This window comes from Aythya ferina (assembly GCF_964211825.1).
Source record: "Aythya ferina genome assembly, chromosome: 2".
NCBI lineage: Eukaryota > Metazoa > Chordata > Aves > Anseriformes > Anatidae > Aythya > Aythya ferina.
The window spans coordinates 106,941,602-106,960,341 of NC_140297.1; positions in this window are offsets into that span (position 1 = coordinate 106,941,602).

Below are 18,740 nucleotides of genomic sequence, written 5' to 3' on the forward strand. Positions count from 1 at the left end.
AAAAAGATGTGCTAGTTAACCACCACATCTTTCTTGGCGGGAGGATGTAAACGCTGAAGGCAGAGATAATATTACCTCCCTTGGGCATTAGATGCTTGGTGGTTTGGAGCACATGCCTTTGATAATCAACATCAGTATCTCTTTCATGTCACTGAACAGAAAATAAGGCCTCTTCAAAGAGACTAACTCAGAAAAGAAATTGTTAAACAGGCCTGACTGGGTTGAGCAATGCTGGAAATTAAGTACCCCGGAGGGGCAGGATTAGAAGTGAGGTCAGCACTCTCAGCCAGAGCAAGGGAATACATTAATAGCCTTCTGTACTGCCTCTGAAGTCGGGATGGTTGTCACCGAATACCCATGCAGCCCTCTCTTTCTCCCCCTCCATATGCTGCCCTGATGATTAGCATTCTGCCTTCTTGTCACAAAATACATGAATTAGTTGGTGGCCAGGAGCTTACTGGCCTAAGCTTTTGAACTGATGTAGAACTTCGATTACGCAGCCTCGCTGAGATTTTTTTTTTAATCCTGACTTTTTCATAATGTTAATCCACTAGTAGATACTTGTTCTTTATCTAAGACACTAAAGCATTCAGCAAATGCACGTGAAAGAATGAGGCTTTGTTCCCTTGCCATCCGGACTCTTGTTTCGTGTGTGCTTCAAATAAGGGAATTACTTTCTAATGACTCACAGTTTTCTTTGCTTTAACCCTTCTAGAGACAAGTGACTTGATGTACACTGATGACATCATTTTGCTCCTGGATGACAACAACTGCAGAATTAACCTTTAAGCAAAAGCACCTTTAGAAAAGCACTTCATGGTTTTAGTCTAGGAATTTCAAAGGTTTTTCCTAAAGCTGGGCTCTCAGTAGGGATGTGCTTTATTACTGAAGACACCTTGCAATATCCTACCATTCCAGATTGACAAAATTGCTGAAGTGCTGCAGAGTAATAAAGGGAAGAAGGGGCTGTGCTTAAAGCATATCTTCACGAAGTTTGCTTGTCACTCCATAGCTGAGTAATGTGGAGTCAGAGAATCCCTGGGGCTGCACACAGGGGAAATGCGCTCACCCCAATAGCACAGCCTGTGTCAGGGCAGGGATTGATTCTGATACATGTATGCTGCTCACAGGTTCATCGTAAAAATTCGAAGGTACCACCTAATGAAAGCAAAAGGAAACAAGATGCTTTGTTTAGGTGACTTCAGGTACAGGTTTTCCAGCCTGTATTCTTCAAGTCCAGACTTTTTGCCAAAACCATTTTCATGTATGGTTCTTATTAACAAGGGCTTAGTTTCTGTCCAGTATAAACACGTACAAACCAATTAATTGCTGCCTACGCAGGCCAGGGAACTTTGTCTAATGCTTTGCTAGCAAGCACAGATGCAGCTGGTGGAGTCTGAATTTGGGTGTAGACAGCACCTGAGAGAGTTTGTCACTACGTGCAGAGGTCTGGGCACATATTTCTTGGACTGAATGTCAGTGATTTGTTCATGTGTTAAGTTGGTAAAGAAAAGTGGAAACACCTGAGAACAAATCTTCCACCATCTCACTGCTGCTCTGGTTTAAATTGCTTTGCACATTCTGTCCCCAGTCTACTCAAATATATCATTTCTTTCCATTTGCATTTATTTCCAGGAGCAGCTTCTTACATTTTACCTCTTAGATTACTTCACAAAAACTTCAACGGCCAAGCCTCAAGCTTTGGTATAAAGAGGACCTTAAGGCCAGCAGCAGATTTGTTTCTGAATAACAGCAAGTAAGCTCCCAAGAGGTTCACAAATTCTGCACTGTTTCTGGTGAAGCAAAGAGCAGAGCATAGTAAGCAGGGTCCTCCCAGGGTTGCACAAATGTGCCACATGCAGAAATGTCTCAGACATATTTCCTATGTGCCTAGCCAATGGGAGTGCCAAGGAAAACAGGAGAGATTAAAACTTTATCTCAAAGAGCAGACTGCAGGACTGCTTTCCCACAGCTTCTGCTTCAGCGTTGGGAATTAAGTAACACCAGGGAGGGATCTAACTGGTGAACAGTGCACCCCAACTACGTCCAGGCCTAGACCTAAATCAGCTCCACCCCGACTGGGCAGGAAACTTTACCAGCACCCTTGCACAGCAGTGATCTCTGTAGTCCCAGCAATACAGGGAAGAAGAGATAATGTTTATGGCAGAACTCTCTCCTAAGCCAAAATCCTGCACATGGCAATGTTCATCACTAAAGCTAATACATTCTTCCTTGCACAGAAATCTCGGAAAAGTCTTGTTTCCAAAAGATCTCTAAGAATTGTATAGACAATTAAATTTCACGGTATCATTTTCAAGAGAGGTACCAGTATGATATGGGTTTTTATTGCTGTTTGTTTGTTTGTTTTAAGCAGGGAAAAAAAGAATAGAGCGATGGCAAAATTAAGCAGCTGTCTTAGGCCAGAGTGGAATCATAAACATACTGATTGCAGATTTCCAGTGTGCATCACTGGAAACACACACATTATTCCCTGATAAACTTTAGGAGATTCCATAACCAAAGCCTGGATGCTATTTTAAATTGGCTAACGTAGATGAAGTGTGTTACCTGTATTAAAAACTTAGTCCTGATTCAAATTCCACTGAGCCCTCAGTCAACTGTTACCCAGTTCACCAGTACTCATACGGGACCATGAGGTCAACATAGATCTGTTGCAATAGGATGTTCCTTTTTTAATTAAATATATATGTATGCTATGCATATACATATATGCACATGCTATGCATTCAAAGATCAGTAAAACTTCTTGAATATTTCTCTCATACTTTTACAGAATGGATGCATCATTGCCCAACACAGCCTCAATGCAAGATTTCGTGTTTCATTTATGCTGTTTAATAGTCTATATGCATTTTGTGTAAATGGTTACAAATCTGCAAATTTCATTCAAAATGAAGTCTCACTATAGTTTGCTTAGCTGAGAGGTATTTTGCTGGGAAGCCAGAAGAGTAAGGGTGACAGCCTGCTCCAAATTGGAATGATAGAATTGTTTGGATTGGAAGAGAACTTAAAGATCATCTAATTCCAACCAAAAGGTTGTTGTCCCTTTTGTTCTACAAAAAGGAAACACAGACACCACTATTTTCTAGTTTCTTCACTCCATGTTGCTGGCGATATCAAAAAACATGGTGACAGTCTTTAAGGTGTCCAGATATATACGCTTGGGCCAGTAACATGGCTTCAACAGTACCAAAGTGAACAATGCAATTAAAAGAGCACTTGATTATTAAAAGTTGAAAAATGCAAACTTGTCAGTAGGTATTTAGATGCTACCTGTGTTGCGTGTAAGGATGGGTCAAGGATTTTTTAAATTTTATTTCTAAGGAGACAAAGTCACAGAACTTGCAGCTACATTTGCATTCATGGTGCAGTTGTTACTGCAAACAATACCTGCCTTGTAAAGGGGTCCCTGTTGACAATGGCAGGTCTGAATAAGCAGTCAGCTGGCACATTGGTTTCATTTAGCTCAAGTTTACATGCCTTGTCATGTTCCTCCAGCTGTCATTTGTCACTGGGCTTTGTACAAGATCAGCAAACATCATTTCCCCTCAAACTGTACCCACATTTCTTTCTTAGGAGAAGATGAAAAAAAAGGGGGGGGGATGGGGGGAGGACAGAATCCTCAGTTCTTCTGTAGGGCACTCCATCTTTGCATGGAAGAGCCAGCATGAAGTCTTTTGTCCCAAGATCAAGAGCTGAGCCCTGCTGTGCTGTGGTTTCCCAGGCAGCTCTTGCAGCAGAGGAGCCTCACTCAGAGGCATCATGCTGAAGCCAGAGCCCTAAAACAAAAGGCAGCCAGACAAGGGGGTTGTTTCAGTAGCACGTAGCTGGCCACAGAGCCTTGGTGCTACTGATGTATCTGCAAGCCAAGGAGTTGTCAGAAATCATTTGTTTTCAGCTTTCCCTGACCTTAAAGATATATAGAAATTTCCGTGCTCGTGCTGGGTGCTTGCTCATGCTCTGCAGAGGGACAGGGCAACTCAGGGCTGGGCACGGCAGGCAGCTTCAGGTGTGCACAAAGGGCATGTACATGCAGATATACACAGAAAAATAAAGCATCTAAGAGTTTTGGCATAAAAGTCACGTAAAGAAAATCCCGTCCACTGAGCAGCATATTTATAAGTGTAATCCAGAGACTGACCCTAACACAAAGCAAACCTTGAGTTTAGGCTGCGTGCTTGTGCTCAGTGCCTGATGAGGAGTGGTAGGACACTGTCATTGCCCACCCCCCATGTTATAAATTAGACCACACAATTTACAGGTCTATTGTAATTATTTTATTAATCAAGTAAGCAGACACAAGCAAAACAGCGCTGGGCGGCTGGGGAGTCTCCGCTCCGCAACAGCACGCAACTTCCCCTTTCCAGTGTCGCTGTTTTATAGCATTGAAGTTCCGGCTTGTCAAGACTTGTCGAGACCTGTCGAGACCTGTCGACTTGTTGAGACCTGTCCTGAGATTGCGCAGTCTGTTGTTGGGGGTCGTTGTTCTTCCTCCGGTGATCATGCGTTGTGCTTGTGTTCAGGTGGGGGCAAAACAGGATGTCTTGCTTTGTCCCCATGTTACAATGCCGTGAGTTGTGAAACCTTATCTCCTCAGTAGATTCTTTAAATTCTCAAGGACAATGAACAAACCCCTACTAATTTATCACAATCCCTCCTTTTTCTTTTTCAAACGTATTTTGTTCATTGAATTTTTGCAATATTTGCTTGCTGAGCATTAAAGTTTCTGTGTCTTCCTTCTCCTGCTCAAGAAATTCATACTCAGCACGCACGAGCATAAGATGAGCTGCCTCTAATCGGCTTTTCACAATCGCGATTACTCGATTGAATATACATGGTCCAAAAGTCAGTGCTAATATTAATAACAACAAGGGCCCCGCTATGGTTGATAGCAGGGTAGTAAGCCAAGGTGAGTAATTAAACCAGGATTCATACCAATTCTGACGAGCTTCATTTTCCTTTTTGCGTTTTTCTAATCCTTCCCTCAATTTAGTCATTGTATCTCTTACCACCCCAGTATGATCTGCATATACACAACATTCTTCACGTAGGGCTGCACACAGTCCTCCTTGTTGTAAGAAAATCAAATCCAACCCTCTACGGTTTTGGAGTACCACTTCGGATAATGACCTAACCGATTTTTCCAGAGCTGTTATTGATTGCTCTATACGGGCCAGATCCTCATCTACGGCGATGCGTAGAGAAGTAAATTCCTGGCTTTGTTTTATCAGGGAAGCAATTCCAGTTCCTGCACCTGCAGCCCCAAGGGCCATTAAAGTGGCTAAGGTGACAGCTGTAATAGGCTCCCTCTTTACCAGATGGTATTCAGCCACTGTGTGATAGGTATACATATACTCTTCAGTGTGGTATAGAATCCTTGGTATAATGACCACCTGTACACAAAAATCATGAGATATGCTAAACAATTTTAAAGATAGGCAAGGAGTGACTCCCAACAATGAACATACCCACCTAGTATTATTTGCAGGAATTAACCATTTGTGTGTTTGGTCCATTTTTTCAGTGGCATGGCATAGATCATTTTTATCTCTTGGAACTGTGCCGATACATCTACCTTTTCCCGTAACTTGAGTCAGAGTTATCCCGATTTCCTGACCCCAACTGCACTTGGAAGAATTTGAATATGGGGGCTTAACACTTACACATAGCCAGTACCCTTCAGTTATCTCCTCGGGTACAACCCCTTTCTTTTTTCACAATGCTTGGAAGCAGTGTGGGAAAGGAGAACTCTGTCAACTTATTAGAAAACACTGTAGTAGGTTGGGCAGTCCCAGGTATCTTTACAGTCTGGACAACCAAAACTTCCCCTATTAACTCTTTATTAGGCCTGACTACCTTGGAAGTCTCAGGTTTTTCCTTCTTTATTAGTATGAGTCCTCCCCTATCTGTTCCGTGTTCGTAAAATCTGACATTTTTCCTAGTACCCAGCTAGTATCATCCAAGTTTGTTATATTTATATATAGAACCTTGCATATTTCTTTATTTCCGTGGAAGGTTCCTGTATACCCTATACCATGCCCTCGCCACCTGTAACAAGGATCCAATTATTGGTTACAACCTTGCAGCCCATATTCCACTTGTAAGAATTTATCCCAACCAGCCCCAAGTGTCCAGTCTGTAAAATTGGTTTCACACCCCCGGTATGCACAATAATACACGTTCAGGCATTTACAGTACCCCTTTCCCGGGTTAGAACTTGGGCAGAAATAAAATCCCATATATTCCCAGCATCGGGGCCTCGAGATCAGCTGACATAGTGTAGAAGTAAAGCTTGGCCCCCCCCCGATGTTATCTGGGTTGCAATAACCTGTTGATCTTCGAATCAACTTAAAGTCCATTTAAAAGGTTGGTGGGAGTGGTGTTGAGTCACTATGCAGGATGAAATCAGTGCGAGAACCCCCAAATACCGATAGGAATGGCTGAGGCCCATTTCTTTCCCCACTTATTCACTCCTCTGCCTCACTCGTCAGTTGGGTTGCAGCCAACTACGAGGGTTTTAGTTCTTCTCGGCAGCAGTAGTGTTCTTCAGGGGAGAGCCTTTACCTTAACCCACGGTACCTATTGAGTTTGTCACAATGTGAGCTCCAGGTCTTTGTTTCCTGGAGCGATCTCCCACTTCTCGTCACAGATGGGTCCTTTAACACGGCTGGCATGTGTCCATCCTTTCTCCGTAGTCCAAACGGCTGTTTCTGTAGTAAGCAAAACAACATAGGGGCCTTCCCCATCGTGGTGTTAAAAAGAGTCTCTTTCAAAGTCTTAATTAGAATTGAGGGTGATCAAGTGGCAATTCCAAGTCATAGGGCATACCATATAGCATTTCAAAAGGAGAAATTCCTACATCAGTTCTGGGCTGCATCCATATGTTTAACAGTGCAAGGGGTAAGCATTTTACCCAAGAAGCCTTAATTTCCAGCATAAGTTTTGTTAGTTGTTTCTTAATTTCACCATTCATTCGCTCTACCTTTCCAGAAGAGGAGGGGTGCCAGGGGCTGTGAAAATCCCACTCAATCTCTAAGGCCTGCTTTAATCCTTGCAGTAAAACTTTACACTCATTCAGTCACATGGTCAATTAGGACAAACAAGTAACTCAGTAAAGTCTACCTGTATACTTTGGAAAGGTCAAAGCCCTGGCTCCCGTCCCCCTCTAGATAGGTTACAGAAGACCTTTTTTATTTACCTTTTGACATATAGTACATCCTCTGCATGTGTGCTTCCCTAAAGTATATATTTCTACACAGACATGCTTTCTTAGAACAACATCACACATTGCTTGCACCTCCCAATGACTCTTCTGATGTAAAACAGTTAATATTTGCCTCATTATCACTTTATTCAGCATTTCTCTCCCATTGGGGAGTATCGATTCTCCTTAAAATGATCCACATATTTGTAACATTAATACCTCCTTGGGAGGTTGTAATTGCTCCAAAACCTTTTTTAGAATTTACCCAAATAGATAGGTGGCCCTGTAAACCCCTGAGGTAAAATTGTCCACCTATATTGTTGCTTCCACCCCCATTTCAGAGTCTTTCCAGTCAGAGGTGAATATACGTTTGCTCTCAGGGCCTGAGAGCACTCCATTAATAACACTGTTATTCCAGTCTAACAATTTACTAGTTGAATGCCCAATTTAATCATCAAATCCCTTCCCAACAAGTTAGTTTCCGCCTTGGATACATACAATAATTGCCCAGTGATCATTTTATCCCCTGGTCTCAGCTTAGTATTCCCCAAAAGTGGCACTGTTATCCCAGTACCTTCTACCCCCATCACATTTAGGGTTTCATTAGTTAATTTAATCCCTGAAGCTTTACAAGTCAGTAATGATTTAGCTGCCCCAGTGTATTGGGTTTGCTGGCAAGGTTCGGGGGGGGGTGGGGGAGGGAGGGGGGGGGGGAGTGGGAAACTGCAGTGGCAGCCCCCGGGAGAAAAACCCAGAAACCTCCCCGTGGTAGGTAAGGGACAATTTCATCTGGCCCCAAAGGGGCCCACTGCTGCCCAGAGCCAAGCCATGAGCAACACAGTCCGTGCCTCTGTGAGAGCACATCCACGAAAACAAACAGACAAACAAACGAACAAAACCCTGCTGCTCAACAGCAGTTGGGAGAGCGAGAAACCCCCCCGCAGACACCAAAGTCAGTGCAGAAGGAGGGGGAGGAGGCGCTCCAGGCGCTGGAGCTGAAGCCCCCCTGCGGCTGCTGGAGAGGCCCCTGGTGGAGCAGGCTGTTCCCCCCCTCCCCGATGCTTGGGAAACTGAACAAACATCACAGCAAATATGCAAATATACCAAAACTTCTAGACTGTTACTTAGATAATGCCTACATCACCTTTCCCTGCTCATTCAATTTCAAACAGCTCTGTTAAATACTACATGCCACACCTTTAACACCTTCAGCAACCCTTTTAACACTTCCTTTATCTTTCTCAAGCCCGTACTTTTCTAATACCAACACCAAAGGCTCAGTCAGAGTCCAACTTAATTCCATACCTTTTCCCTCCAAGATACTGAAACAACATATCAATCAATATACCATATTTCATCCCATTTTCCTTCTTTCCACAAAAAAAAACATTAACTGTAATATGGTGTTATAATTAATAGTTCCATTTAGGGGCCACTCCGCTCCATCCTCTAGTTTATAAAGTGGCCACCATTGATTACAATATTTGATAAGAGTTCTTTTACTTTCTGTACACTCTCACCCCACTATATCCCTCCAATGTGTTAGTATACACCCTAGGGGGCTTTTCCTCGAGGTTTCTTTGCTTTGAACATTTCCTATTGTAATCTACAGTGGTTAATATTCCACTGTTTTCCTAGAAGCTCTTTACTAGTCAATCCCAATCCCTCCAAAATCCACAATATATAGATACACAAATAAAATCAAACCACTGTAAATTAACTGCCTGTTGACAATTACACTGAGGACATTTAAACCTGATGAGCCGATAATATGCCTGGGCAAATTTTGTTCCCTTAGACATACACCTCTATGGCAGTTCTTATATTTACATATTTACATATTAACATATGAATAAAAGAATACTTTAACAAAAATGCCCGGGCTTTTATATATACAATATACAATGTGCAGTTATTATTCCAGTTAGAATTATTCCTCAGCAGCTGCAAACACTATGCCAGTTGCCATTAAAGCTTGCTTACCGTCCTCCTGTCCTTTTCTTAAAATCTCGGACATCCCCGGAGTTAATGGGGATGGCCACATATTCCATTCCTGGCTGGGGTCCCCCCATCGCTATTTCTCGTAGAGGATATAATCCCTCCCTTAAAGCAGATTTCTGATTTCTTGCCCTGCTTCTGGTTACCGGCCCCTGTGTTTCATGATCCGATTCCGATTCTCCTGGATTAGCTAATTCGGGGAGTCCATTAAGGACGGGAGCCGTTGGTGCGGGCAGTGGAATATAGGGCGGGGGCGGTGTTGGGACTTCTAAATCCTTTCTCTTTTTATCCCGCCCTCCTTTTTCTTTTAGAGGATATAGATGCGTCCTCGTATCTGAATTTATCCAGAGGTGCGCATATTCACTTTCTTCCAAACTAAAGGGCTCCTTAGAGTTAACATAAATATTGAGGGCTTGGCATACCCAATCCTCAAAGGAGCCGAACGGGGGCCAGAAAACGCTGTCCCCTTTGATGGGCTTGTTGCCCCACACTTCTATACAATAATAAATCATTTTAACTTTACTCTTTCCCCGCCTAGAAGGGGAATCATCCCAATTCTTAATCATTTGTCCTAACGGACTATCAGAAGGAACAGAGGGTATCCCTACAGCATTGGATCCCTCCCTCATGGGGCCAGAAGGCTTACTTTTCTTCTGTCCCATCTTCCGGAGCACCTTCACACACACACACACAACGCTTCCCCCTTTTCGTGGCCCAGTCCCTCGCGGGAGGTGGGAACCGCACTACCGAGGGGTCCGCACTCGCTTCGTCCGCACTTGGACGTCTCAAATGTCGTGCTCCGGGATACCCAACCCCAACCGAACGGAACACCGGCCTATACTTACCCACCCCGTGGGTCTTCGTTCGGGCTTCGTGCACAAAGGTTGCCTGGGGTTTACCGGTTTTATTTGCTTGTGTCTAATTTTGGGTTCGTCGGTGAAGGGTTTGATTGAAAGTAGTCCTAGCGAAGGCCGCTGAAATCAGCGGGGCGCCCCCTCCGAAGGTCTTTCAATCAGATTTGCCTTCATCCGAGTCACGGCACCAAATTGTTATAAATTAGACCACACAATTTACAGGTCTATTGTAATTATTTTATTAATCAAGTAAGCAGACACAAGCAAAACAGCGCTGGGCGGCTGGGGAGTCTCCGCTCCGCAACAGCACGCAACTTCCCCTTTCCAGTGTCGCTGTTTTATAGCATTGAAGTTCCGGCTTGTCAAGACTTGTCGAGACCTGTCGAGACCTGTCGACTTGTTGAGACCTGTCCTGAGATTGCGCAGTCTGTTGTTGGGGGTCGTTGTTCTTCCTCCGGTGATCATGCGTTGTGCTTGTGTTCAGGTGGGGGCAAAACAGGATGTCTTGCTTTGTCCCCATGTTACAATGCCGTGAGTTGTGAAACCTTATCTCCTCAGTAGATTCTTTAAATTCTCAAGGACAATGAACAAACCCCTACTAATTTATCACACCCCACACCAGCACAAACACTGCCCTTGGCTTGGTCTGCTTGCAGATTAAAAAGATGACTTTAGGGGAGAGTGACCTTGGCTTCATTGAAACTCCCCACTTGCTATTAAGAAGCCAGCATGGGTTTGCAGGAATAGCAGGAACCATATGGGAGAGCACTAGGATTGGGGACAGTGGAGCTACAGATCCAAAGGTCAGTACTGCTCTGTGGGGAGTGCCTGAGCCACATGTGTGTGACTCCAGCCCCCCGGCTAAACAGTGCCAAAGAGCTCAGCAGTCTGGGGAGAAAAAACCCTCTCCTTCCTTCCCTGCTTGCGTACAGCCTTGGCCCCCCAAGCTCATGTCTGCTGCAGGGAGCATTTAACCAGCAAGAGCACCTGGGAGTCAGGCTGTGTGTGTTTGTTTTTACAAGGAGGAGCAAAGGGGTAAACAACAAAGCAGAAAGGGAAAAGCAGACGATAAGCTGGTTTTGTGGCCTTGTCTGCTCTCCTGTACCTCTCTGAGAGGGCTGCAACACCCCGGGTCCCAGCCCCTCCAGCCTAACTTCCATTTACTGAGGGGTATTGTTAAGCAAATCACGTACACTTTCCCTGTTAAAATCCCATTGAACAAGCTCTAACACCATGCAGACTGAGGGGTGGGTTTCACACCCCATGAATGCAGTGCTCAGCCACCAGCAGGCTTGGGGTGCTACACAAGTACCCCACAGTGGCCTGCTGCCGCCCCATCACCATGTGCCACCACCAGCACCCAGTGCCCCATGCACACCAGCACAAGTGGAACCTGGAGGTGGGTTTATCCATACAAACTGTGATTTTTCACCCACAGCATCACCTGGCTACAAAGGTGGTTGTTAAACAGCACTGAAACTTTCATTTTTATACCTTAGGGGCATGCATTTTCCTGCCCCATACATCCAAACATTAATGAAATGGCTGGAGCCCTGCAAAGAGTGAAAGCCATGCAGCCTAGCCCTGTAGGACAAACTGCCCCTGACATGGAATGCTAGAAAATCCCAAGATAAATCCATGAAAGTAGCCTTCGAGCAGGATTTAGTGCCACAGACTCTGTTCATCCTTAGATGTTATTGCCTCTGAGCAGGATGAGTATCAACACAGGGGGTGGCGGACCTTTGTCATGCAGCAGGAATGTTAACATCCTCCAGATTTAAGTGGCACCATCTGAAGAGCAGTTCATGTTCTGAAATTAATTTTTCATGTGTGCATCATGAGGTCCTAATAAAAATGTAAAAAAATAAAAAATAAAATACACCTCCTTTGTTGTCCTCCAATCCTAACAGGACTCTCTTGGCATTTTTCTTCACTGTTGTTTGTAGACAACAAGGTTGCTCTTAATGTTGTTGTTTGTAGACAATGTTAATGTTATATTACCAGTCTCACAAAATAGATAAAAAGACAAAAACAAAGTCAAAACAAAACAGAAAAAATATTACTTTTGATAACGAGAAAAAAAAAAAAAAAAAAAAGAAGAAGAAACAGAAATGTGCCAGGAAACAATATAAAAATTAGCAGGGACTTTTGATGTTTTCTTTTCCCTCCTTCTTCATTCTTGACTGAATTATAGGGCGTAGCACAGTATTTTCAAAGCATCTTTTACAAACTTTATTTAGTACAGTGATTCACACTTCCCATGCAAGGTTAACCAAAGGGAGGGATGTTTCTCCCTTTGCCCCTAGCTGTTCCCCAACTTTCAGCTAAAACGTATCACATTGTTAAAAATAATTGTCAAAAAGGAACCTTTCCTGATCTCTTCCAATTGCATTGTTTTTTTTCCAACAATGCTCAGGATGGTTCATTGCTTACTAATTTTAGAAAGCGATTTGAGTACTTCACTCAATCCAAAGCCTCTTGCATAACACAGATGCACATAGTTAAGACTGAGAACATTATGGTCATTGCCCAACAGAGTTTGTCTCCTTCTTCCTAACACACACCTCCAGTCTGCAAAAGCAAGAAGTTATCTAAGTAAGTCAGCTGACCTTCTCTCCTAAACAAAGTAAACTCCCCAGAAAAAGCTGGAGCTGAGCCTGCACAGACTCCACCTCAATCTCCATGTTCTAGCAACCCACTTGAGAAGCACAGGCTGCAAGTTAACACTGTGCTTGGGACATGCTTTACTGTGATCATCAGGACAAGTGTGATCTCTGAACAACTTATCCTTTCTGGCTATGCAATAGAGAGAACAACATGAGCTATGTCAGGGCTCCAGCATAGTGAAAAAAACATACATTGAGGGTGGGGGGAACTCCATACTCAAAGCAACAAATGGATAGGGTGTAACAGTCAAAGTAGCCAGTTGGAAAGAAAGAAAGCAGTAAGAAATGAGAGGTCTGAAGAAATCCAGAATCTTTTCAAAGAGTATCCGACTATTGGGGGGAAAAATAAATTAATAAAAAAATCAGTGGTGGAAAGTTTTACTCCGTCCTGCTTCCGTTTCATCGACTTCAAGAGCAGCTCCTGCTGTCTCCAATAGAAACAATTTAAGGTCAGATTTGTTTGAAGGGAACAGAGAGGAGAGCCTCTGGTTTCTTTCCAAGAAGAAGTTTATTTTAGATTCACAAAAGGTCAGGAAGAATAAATTGCAATGGATACTCTTCCTGTGTAGCCAAACATATTTCCAAGCAGAAACACAATGTTATAAAGAAACAAACAAGTAAATACAAGAAGGTTGAAGAAAACCCCAACCCTAAAATCTTTCAGACTGTGGAATGGTATTGTTCTTACACATGCTCAAGGAATAAAATTGCATTTACAACAACAGTGGAACAAAATGGTGGCTGTGACTTACATAAGAGCAGGTCTCTTTTAGGGGATGGTTACGCATCAGAATGAATACCCTAGCACTGTATGAAACTCTGCCAGCATGGCTTTGTCTCGATCATCTATTTTAGTCTCTCATACAACACAGGAAATCACGTATCAGCCAGAAAATCCATAATTCTGCAGGAGAATGCTGAATGTGTACGATAATATATGCTGTCTGTTACCTACAGGATGTGAGGAGGTTTGTTTAGGTCCTTCATCCCCATTCTGCATGCTCTAACAGCAGCACATTTAGATGCTTGGATGCTTTTATTCCTACATGGCTTTCTCCAAACACGTATGTGCAGCTCCATTTCACCAAGTGATGGAGAAAAATGCAAAGAACTAACTGGAAGATGCTAATCTACATAGATCATAAACCAAGAATATCATTTGTGTGGGTGCAATCCACTATTAGATGTTTAGAATATTATACTTTTAACAAAAATTAATGAGATGCAGATCCTGTAAAGGGAAGAAACTACTGGATAGATTTATAATATTGTCTGTTGATATCCCAAGTACTTAGAAAGCCTACTAGGACTCACGAATAACATTGCTGTCTCTCCAGAGCACATGTTTTTTTCACCTGTGCCTAACCCTGAGCTGGATTTTGACTTGATTCCCTAAGAAATCCTGTCCAGACTTTTATGAAGGAAGCCTACTGTCTGTCTAGGAGGCCAGATCCCTTCTGCTCCAAGCACTGGGAGACATGGCTCCAGAGCTGGGATTTCTCCATCCTACATACACATCCATAGCACAGCAGTTACAACCTGCTGAGTTTTTAAGAAATAGTGGCATTTTTGCATAATTGCTGTGATCAGTGATGCCTTATGTTAATCAAATGACACCAACATAAAATGATGGGCTGCTGGAGGACTAGAAAGCAACTTACCCTCAGCTGTTTCTGACATGTTTGTGTGCACAGCACAGTTTACCATTAAAAAAGGGCAAATAGTGACCTATCTCCAATTTGGGGCTGAGTCCCTTAAGTAATAAATTGAAAGCTAATGTCTAAACAAAGAGACACAACTACAAATTCAGTTTGACACTCTCCAGGAAAAGAGTTATTAGGCAGCGGAGGCCAGATGATCTTCATCTGTCCCTTAGGAGATTTCTGCTGTACTTTAATGACCACTAAAGATATTATTCATCTTTAGTCACCCCAGTTCCTAACAACACACCAGTGTGAAAAATTCAGACCAGTTACTGGATATAGGTGCATAATAGCTCTACATGTGCCTTGTTTCCCCTCAGTCTTCACCCCTCCTTGTGAACCATCACTCAGAAGCACAGCCAGAGGCCATGCAACCTGCTATGCAGCAAAGGATGCATTTTGCCCACCATGTCCCAGGGCTAGGAAAAGGCTGGGGCACCATGGCACAGCCTGGGGAGTGGGAGGGGATCTGCAGCACACCACTGGCTGTGCTTCAGGGCTAAATCATAGGAATCAGCATGGCCATGGTATCCCAGACCACCAACAGATTCTCCACCATCATTTGGGAATGATGGATGTGAAATACTGCTGGAGGATTTCATAAAACCATTTCCTTGCCTCTTCTCTCCAAAATCCTGGGGCATAATCCTAAGGAACAAAATAGGATTTCAACAGATAGTCCAAGTGTGATTCAGCTATGCAACTTTTCCTTTTTGAAGATAAATCTTCTGCTTTGAAGATAAATCATCAGTTTCTGAACTTCTAGATGGCTGGAAACACACATTATCCTTCACTTTGGAAGACTACTTACTATCTTCTCCACCCCCTGAGGTTTTCTGTCAACAGTGATAACTTCCATCCAGCATGAGAACTATTAGAAAGCATTAAAAGTGTTTCCACTTAACTGTAACCAAGTTATTTTTTTTAGGAACTCATGAAACCCAAGCTTCTTCTTCCATTATATTCTCCCTGCAAAAGTCAGTAATGTTTCCAGATAGACAGGAAAAAAGTTCTACCCCGAGAAAAAGACATTTGAAAGAGACTTACATGCCCTGAAGAGAATTCAAAGGCAACAATCAGTGGTATAAAGAAAACATGGAAACAACATTTACATTAACAATATATATTCTAGAGCTGAAAAAAAAAAATCTGCTGAAAAGAAATGCAGAAAGGGATGGGAGTTTACTGACTACCAATTTAATGGAGTCACAGTGATGGAATAAGTGCCTCATCCATAACTGATGGTCTCATTTTAGGAAATGTCCAGACACTTTTTTCTGTCCAGTTACATAGTTCTTATGTCTTTCCCCTGCTTCCTCCTTGTTTTAAATTAGGAACCTACATGGTCAACTGCCAGAATGAACGGAAAATGCTTGTTCATTCCAGAGCACACGGCTGTATGCAAATATCCCCACTAAAATCCCACTGTAACCTCTCTGCAGTCCTGTAGGCTGCTGCATTCAGTCCATTCTGGACTGTAAAAATCTAATGAGAAAATGCTCCCACAAACTGTGCTTGACCCAAAAGTAGGAGAGCACAGTTAACTGCATGAACTTTTAACTTCTAAAATGCAGGACACCCTGGCAGATGCCATTGCTTCTGACAAAGCCCATCCTCAAACAGCAGCAAGTGTACATGATTCTCATGGATACATGCTGTAGGGGCAGGTGAACAGTTGGTATTGTGTCTATCATTGACTTCCAATAACAGCACACTCAGTTGCTCATCCCCATAGGTCAAGGAAGGCATGGTGACCAAGTTCAGATGAAGACAGCCTGTTTAATGGGCTGAAAATTTAAAGGTGGTGAGCTTCTTCAGAAGTGATGGGCTGAATGAAAACCTTATGCATCAATGGCATCCTCTTGAGTGGGTGGCTTTGATGTTTAACATGAGCTGGGAAGCAAGGGCAGGCAGCTCTGGATGGAGAGGGACAGTCCTTGCTGGACCCCACAGCTCTCAGAGAGATGCAGGATTATCCTCCATCAAAACTGGAAGCTTGCTTTTCCTCTCCTCCCTGCCTTTATTTTTATCTGCAGGCACTTTCAGAGCAATAGGTATGTAGGTTAAGCAATTCCCACTAGCACAATTGCACCTACAGCTGTTTTTTAGTCAGCCTGCCTTGCTGTCATACAACTGAGAAGCAGTTCACACATGGGAACTGCTTATTAAGGTACAAAATGTGTCACTCAATACCCTGCCTAATTCAGTGAGAAATTTAAGCATATATTTAATTACCAGCATGTTTTGACTATTTGCTTGCAGAAAAGTGTCACAAATGTAAGCGCCTTGCACATTTCAGTGCAGCAGTACAAAAAGCATTGTGCGATCTCAAAGAAAATTGTCAAAATTAAGGTTTAGATTTTAAAAGCCTATCCAGAGGTGGGCTTGATGAGAAAAAAAGGGTTGCCATGCCTAAATGAGCACATCTGGCCAACTTTATTTTTAACAGGACAAAGACCCTTTTCTCTGAGGCCAAGATATTACGTCTTTAATCTTTTTCCATATTCCTCATGCTTATCGCTTATGGGTGTATCATAAAGATGTCTTTATCACTTCTTCCTTTTGATTAAAGACTCTGAGTAATGCTAGCCAATATCAATAACGATGCCCTAAAAATAATATTAGCAGTACACTAGAACTTTGCAGGGAGCACAACATTAATCCCACTAGTACCTCTCCTACAGATCACTTCAGCTCTTCGAAAAGACAATGAAGAGCAAGGCTTTTCAATTACCTTATGTTTGGAATTTCGCTTGTCTTAGAGAGAGAAACCCTCGGTGATCTCTTCTTCATTACTCAGATATTATGCAAGCAGGTTGAGGGCTGAGAGGGAAAAAATAATTTGGCTGAAAACCTTATCCCAAACAGAAACCAAATGTCAGCCACTTTTGAAGTACCATAAACTTTTAAAACATGAGTCTAAGGAAACATGGAAAGTAATTAGTTTTACCTCGCATTCAGTGTCCACAAAACCAAAAATTATCCCCACAGGTATGTGCATATACACACATTTGGACAGAAATATACATAGGTCAAAAATGTGATTGAGGTATATCAGCCATGTGAAAGGTGAGACTACAGCTAAACCCTCCAAAAATTCCCATAAAAGGCATTGATTGCCAACCAGCCAATTTATTATATATGATTGGTATGTATATAGGACACAATGATAATAAGGACACTTTGTGGTCCTAAAGGAAATAACAATTGTGGGAAATCATTTTAACAGTGCTCAGAAGGATTACAAAATCCCAGTTTCGTGTCATTCTACAGCAGACTAATGATTTCCCATAAATTATAACAGATTTCAAGGGTAAACAATTAATGGTCACAGAATCAAAGACATATGAAAGCTTTCAGATTTAAAGTGACATTTCTCATTTAAAAACAGCTGTTTTTAATTAGCTTCTTCCTGAGACCTTTGAAGGTACATTTCCCCCTCTACTATGGAGAGACCATCTACACTCAAGAAGATTGCAAAGCTGTGATCTATGACAGCAAAATTATTAGTAAACTGGCCAAATACTCTTTAAAAGAATAAAATGTGGTAAACAGCCCAAAGATTACATTTCTACATTTCTGTCTTTCACTGTCACAATCTACTGCTGAAGAAAAGCCAAACTATAATGATACTCTTATTGCAAACATCCCCAGCACGACCATCAGACCAAAACCCTGCCTCAGCTACTGAAGGGTGAGGCTCTGCATTACTCATGTTGCGTGAGAATTTTCCTTTTACTAGCTTAACATCTTCGTCTCATACCTCATTAATGCTCTCCAAGCAGGTAGCAACCAATAAAAGGACTTTTTTTTTCAGTGAGTTAGTTTGTCAGTGTTTTATGCATGTCTTGAAATAACTAGCAATTTATTTGTGCGTGTACATGTCTAGACAGGTGACTAAAAAAATGTCCTTTTATTCATAAAACATGTCACAGATTACTATGTTTTTCTACAGAGACATAAGAACCCAAGACAAAAACATTACTAAAGTTGACCAGATGCTGAGAATTACTCTGATTTTGAACATGTTCAAGCAAGACAAAGAGATGTCTGACCTGCTTTTGATCATTCATTTTCACAAAATACTTCAGCCAGGCACTTAAGATGCATGCGCTGTTGGTTTCTTTGAGCAGTTACAAATCAAAACATGTGCAGAGCTGAAATGCAATCAGTTATGTGGAGGTTAATAAAATGTCCTGGGCTGGAATCTCTTCAACCAAACTGCTTAAGACTTCTGTGTATAAGTTTGCATGGGGTGTATTTGAAGTTGGATTTCATTCATGGTCAAGATTGC